The following is a 6,000-nucleotide window of genomic DNA, read 5'->3' as shown; positions in this document are numbered from 1 at the left end:
GATGACATCAGAAAATTAATGTTCCCTGCAGCCCAGATACTTTGCTGCTATGCCTTCCAACTGGAAGATATTAAAAGTAATTGAGGGGCCCCTCGGTGGCTCAGTCAGTTAAGCATCTGACTCTTGATTTCAGCTCAGGTCATGATCTCACAGTTCATGAGATCGAGCCCCACATTGGGTTCTGTTCTGACAGCAAGGAGTCTGCTTGGGATATTCTCTTTCTCTTTCTCTCTCTCTCTCTCTCTCTCTCTCTCTCTCTCTCTCCCTCCCTCCCTCCCTCTCCCTCTCTCTGTCTCAAAATAAATATGTAAGCTTTAAAAAGTAAAAAATAAAAGTAATTGGAGAAGGTTTCAAACTTATGTGAAGTAATAATCACCCCATTCTTCTGTCACCCTTTACAACAAAACCCTTTGAAAGATCTGCCTCCACTTCTTTTTTTTCTCATTCTTTCCTGCATTCACTCCAATCTGTCCTGTCCCACAAACTCTAAGTTGAAAATTCCTACATCAATTCTTAGTCCTCATTTTGCTCAATCTATGGGCAACAATGGACACCTCTGTTCACTTGTTTTCTTGACTCCTAAATTTATTTCTGTGGAGTGGGGCTCTCCCCTGCAGTCCAGATTCATGTATCCAACTGCCTATCTCACCTCTCCACTTGATAGCTAAGGCATTTCAAACCTAACATGTATAAAACCAATGTCTTTATTTCTTCTCTCTCCACCTTATTCCTCCTCCCTCATTTTCCCCCAATCTCAATAAATGTCAACTCTATTCCTTCATGGGCCAAAAACCTTGGAGTCATCTTTGACTCCCCTCTTTTTCTCATACCCCACTGTGGAATTCTTCAGCAAATTCTAAAAGGTTGACCTTCACAACATACCCAGAACGTGACCACTTCTCACCACCTCCATCACTGTCACGCTAGTCTAAGCTCCCATCATCTCTCATCTGGGTAATTGCAATAGTCTCCCACCCGATCTTCCTGTTTCCACCTGTTGTCTATGTTGCAGGCACAATATGTATGTTAAAATGTAATCAGATCATGTCACTCCTCTACTCACAATCCTTGTACAGCTTGCTATCTGCCACGGCGTAAAACCCACAGTTCTTATTTTCATGTGTACAAGGCCTGATCTAATTTGGAGTTCACATTTCTTTGATGTCATCTCCTCTCTCCCTTTTCTTCCACTGCAGCCTTGATCACTTGCTGTTCCTTTAACAGCCCAAACATGTTCCCATCTCAGAGTCCACTACCTGGAGTTGTCTTATCCCACATCATGGCTCACTCTTTCCCTTTCTTTAGATCTCTTCTCAAATATCCCCTCATCGGAGGGGATGCCTTCCCTGACTCTGACTATGTAAAAAGAGCATCCCCACTCCCACTTGTCACTCTCCTTTCCTTGCCTACCTTTGCCGTAATGATCACCGGGCATAATTATTTGCTCTCCCCATTTGAATGCAAGCACCATTAGAGTAGGGATATTATCAACTTTGATTACTGATGCACCTCCATAACCCAGAACATAATCTCACTCACATATCATGTTTCAGCCCCTCCAAGACTTATATTTGTATATATTTTAACATCTCTAAATTGGGGGTGCATCTTATAATGTGCAACTTTTTTATTTCTTTCTTAGTAGTCCGTATAACAGGAGTCTGTATTGTAATTGACATCTTAGAGTCAATGAAATATGGTATTGACATTCAAAACCTATTTTGAATGAACAGATAAATCTCATTTATTATATTTTTAGAAGATATATGGGACTCAGGCTCTTGGGCAAAAGGCTACTGAATTATAATGTAATATACAACTTAATCTACTGGTTTGGAACGCTTATCTGATTTATGCTAAAATAGGGTTACAGAAAAAAAATAGATTAAAAGTATCAAGGAAAGGGAATTGTCAAATTGAAACAGCCTAGAGTAAGGAAGAGACAATAGTGGCAAGAGAATCACCAGAACTTATTAAAAAATTTGAGGTAATTAATCAAACAGACATACATAACTCACTAGCCCCTGAGGGAAATACTGTAGTAACATATAAAACAAAAATTATTCGTAACGGTAACCTGAGACCTACTCCTCACAAAATGAATAAAATATTTAGTATGCTCAGTTCTAAAAGCAGCAAAATAGCACATTGGTATTAGGTTTCCTTCAAAAAATGGTTGAAATAAATATAATTAATTTGGCTTTTAAAAGTGACAAAATTTAACAATCTGGAACATTTACTTCAGTGGCACACTTATGACTCTCTAAATGATGTCATCATTATCAGGGTAATTCTCAGAGAACTTCGAATGGTATTCACTGTGCATTTCAACTAAATTTCATTAAAACCCAAGATGATTTCATCCTAGAAGAAAATCTGAGGAATTTCAGAGTTATAAGACCTTTTCACATGAATTATAATCTTTCTTCTTATTTTGATAGATGCTCTAAGTTAAAATGTGTTGGAATAGTACTGATCATTTTCTAGTGCTTACATATTACATGCTTCTACTAGTGAATAAAATTTACCTTCACCCACCTTGTATGCTTCCTGCAAATTAAGGAGGAAAAAGGTTTTATAATATTCTAACTGTGATTCTTTCTGCTATGCTGTTTATATATATTTTTAAGTTCTGCTTATCATTATAAATTTAGAAAATCTTTTATCAACATAAAAAAATAAAGTGAAAGTAAAGTCAGTAGGTAAATGATGTGTAGTTGGGAGAGAAAGGTGGGTTGTAGTTTGGGGCAGAAGTAAGAATTTCAGCTCCATATAAATGTAGCTTATTAATGCAGGCTTGTATTGTTCATATGAAGTCAGTATTCCCAGTAAACCTAATTTCCCACATCATAGTTATTAAAATGTTTATTCCTTGGTATCTGCTCTCAAAATATACATAGTAAAAAAATTCTTTCATCAAAATGCTGAGCAGTTGTCTGTTATTTCTTATCTTTGCTTGTACATATTTTGGGCAATAAAACATCTTACTTCTTTGGTGATAAAAGAAATATTGAGATGTTGACTTTGTGCAAGTTTTTTAAATGTCAACTTTGTGCAACTTTAGTTCCTCATTTGTTGCATAGGGATAGCGATTTCTAAAAAACTAGTTATAAGGACTAAATAATGCCATAATGCCAGTAAAGAAATTTGAGTGGTGTCTGTTACATAGAAAAAAATTTGATCATTATTATTAGATTTATTGCTGTTGTTGTTATTAGGAAATTAGACATTTGCGCTAGAGCATTAATCTAGGAATAATAAAGACAAAGGATTTAACAGAATGCCCCCGTGGGCTGCTTTCATGAGGACTCTGAGTGTGAACAGGGGGTGAAGGCTGACCCCTCACTTAAGCAGTGGATGGAACAAGAGAAAAGACTGTGAACAATTGTCTGCATTAATTCTTCACCCTTTCTTGCATGCCTGCCTCTGCCCTGCACCATTCTCCCACTCTGGGCCAGGGGCTCTGTCCCACTTCTAGTTTTTGGACGTGACCATGTCACTTGCTTTAGCCATTGGGATTTTAGCCTGCTGGGATATAAAACATAGAACAGAGCCTCAATTGTTCCAGCTAAGGCCTTTCTAGACTGGACAACAAGCCATCTAATACCTGAGTATGTAAGAGATTTCAATCCTGATCAATATATAAATTATCCCAGACAAGACCAAAAAACCATCCAGTTCATCTGAAAGCTTGGAAGTTAAATATGTATTGTGTTAGTCACAGAGTTTTGGGTGATTGTTACACAGGGTTACTGCGGCAATGAATAACTAATACAGAAGCTGATGTTAGCCAGAGTGGAAACAGTGAAAAGAATGATGACCCAGGTCCTTTTTGATGGAAAAGATGATATGCAGTAAAATGTTAAAAGTATCAAGGGTCTGGGTGCTTCCCTTCCAGTGCAGTAAGGGACAAAGTACTGTGTCCCACTGCAAGATCAATCTTGCAAAATCCAAGAGGAAAATTGAGTGGTAGCAGCTTGAAAGCAGAAAGGAAACCAGGCACAAGTCCTGGGTGTGCAGCAGTGGGAAAAAGACAATGGGGAAAATAAGCCTAGCCCTGAAAAGGTTACCTCTGGGATCAACACAAGAAAGCCACAAGTGATTCCCCAATATTTATTCTCACAGATTTTGCATGGATCATTCTTTTTTCTTTTTTCTTTTCTTTTTTTTTTTGTTTTTGTATGGATCATTCTAATTTTTCAGTAGGGCAAATACCATTATTTTTAAAGTGTTCTTTCTCTCATATCACTTTCCTATCCATTTTCATCACCAAAATCTTAAAGACTCCCTTCCTTCTCACCATATTAATACAAAATAACCCCTTTTCTGGCCTGATCTGGCTCACTCTCTCATCATGAAATCTATTTCCAGATGATTTTTTTCTAAGTTTTTATTTATTTATTTTGAGAAAGAGAGAGCCTGCATGAGTGCATAAGTGGAGAAGGGGCAGAGACAGTCAGAACGAGAACTCCAAGCAGGCTCCACGCTGGCTGCTGGCTCCATGCCGTCAATGCGCAGCCCCATGTGGGGCTTGATGCTGGGCTCAAACTCACCAACCATGAGATCATGACCTGAGCCAAAATCAAGAGTTGGTTAGCTGTTTAACCTACTGAGCCACCCAGGTACCCCAACACCAGATTTTTAAACCAAGTTCAATCATGTTTCTTTGCTATCTAAAAATCTTTAATGACTCAGGGTGCTTGGGTGGCTCAGTAGGTTGAGCTTCCAACTCTTGATTTTGGCTCAGGTCGTGATCTCAGGGTCATGGGATCAAGGATCAGGTCAAGCTCCACACTGAGCATGTAGCCTGCTAAAGATTCTCTTTCTCTCTCCCTCTGACCCTCTATCCCACTTGCACTCTCTCTCTCTCTAAAATAAAAATAAATAAACATTTAAAAAATAAGAATATTTAATGATAGTTGCCTGTTTAATTACTTATACTTGGATCACTCTTTTACTTAAGATTCTCCACAAAATACACACAATCTCTGTTCCAGGATGGATAGATGGATGGGTGAGTGAACAGATGGGCAGATAGGCAGATTCATAGGTAGGTAGGTAGGTAGGTAGGTAGACAGACAGACATATAGACAGGCAGGCAGGATCAAACTAAACTATTAGCTACAAGAACACGTTGATTTTACCTCAGGGTTAGAAATATAACTAAGTAGAAGTGGCTTCTTGCACATATTTCTGAATTCCGTATTTGCAGCTTCACAGAGCACTAAGACTGTAATTCAGTAATCATAACCTTGACTTCACATTGAAATCACCTGGAAAGCTTTAATAAATAGTGGTGCTTGGATTCTGGATTAATCGCTATGGATATTTAGGACTTTTTAAGGTTCCCTTGGTGATTTTAACATAAGAACCACTACTATAACTGAACTATGCAAGAGTGTTTTTTTTCCTTTCTGATCTCAACAAAGATGGCTTGCTTTAGCATACATCTAGCATTTTATTGTAGAATGCAATGAGAAGTACAGAACCTTAACTTATAAGTACATTTCAGTGTGTTGGTATCTATAAAACAGAAATATGGACTGTGCACTTTCTTCTCTCCACTTCTCCACGCCCCACCCCCCGCCCCCAAAGTGGAATTCTTTAGTAATAATGGCAAGAGAAAGAATGAGAATTTTGCTGCTACTGGATGCAAATTGATGGAGCCCATGTGACCTCCAATGAGAGGAGACTTAAAAGAAGCCAACTGATTGGATGATGAGCACCAAACTGCCCCGGCCACATAAAAGTGGCTGACTTAGCACATCCAAAGCATCCTGACCTGCACAGACCATGTTTTAGCTACTCTTATTATTGCTTCATGTCAATATCACAGATTTAGAGGTCAACATGGCAGCCTAATTTCACCTGTAGGCACATCTGGAAACAGGGTATCTTAGTGGTTTGAATGAGAATCCATGATTTCTGATTAGAGAAAGAACAGCTCTCCACAGGGCAAGCCAAACTATTCTTTCTTCAGACCTATTCTCAGGCCCTAAA

Source organism: Puma concolor, chromosome B3, assembly GCF_028749965.1.
Source record: "Puma concolor isolate L17-30 chromosome B3, mPumCon1.1.hap2, whole genome shotgun sequence".
In the NCBI taxonomy this organism is placed as follows: domain Eukaryota; kingdom Metazoa; phylum Chordata; class Mammalia; order Carnivora; family Felidae; genus Puma; species Puma concolor.
This window is presented reverse-complemented; position numbering follows the sequence as displayed.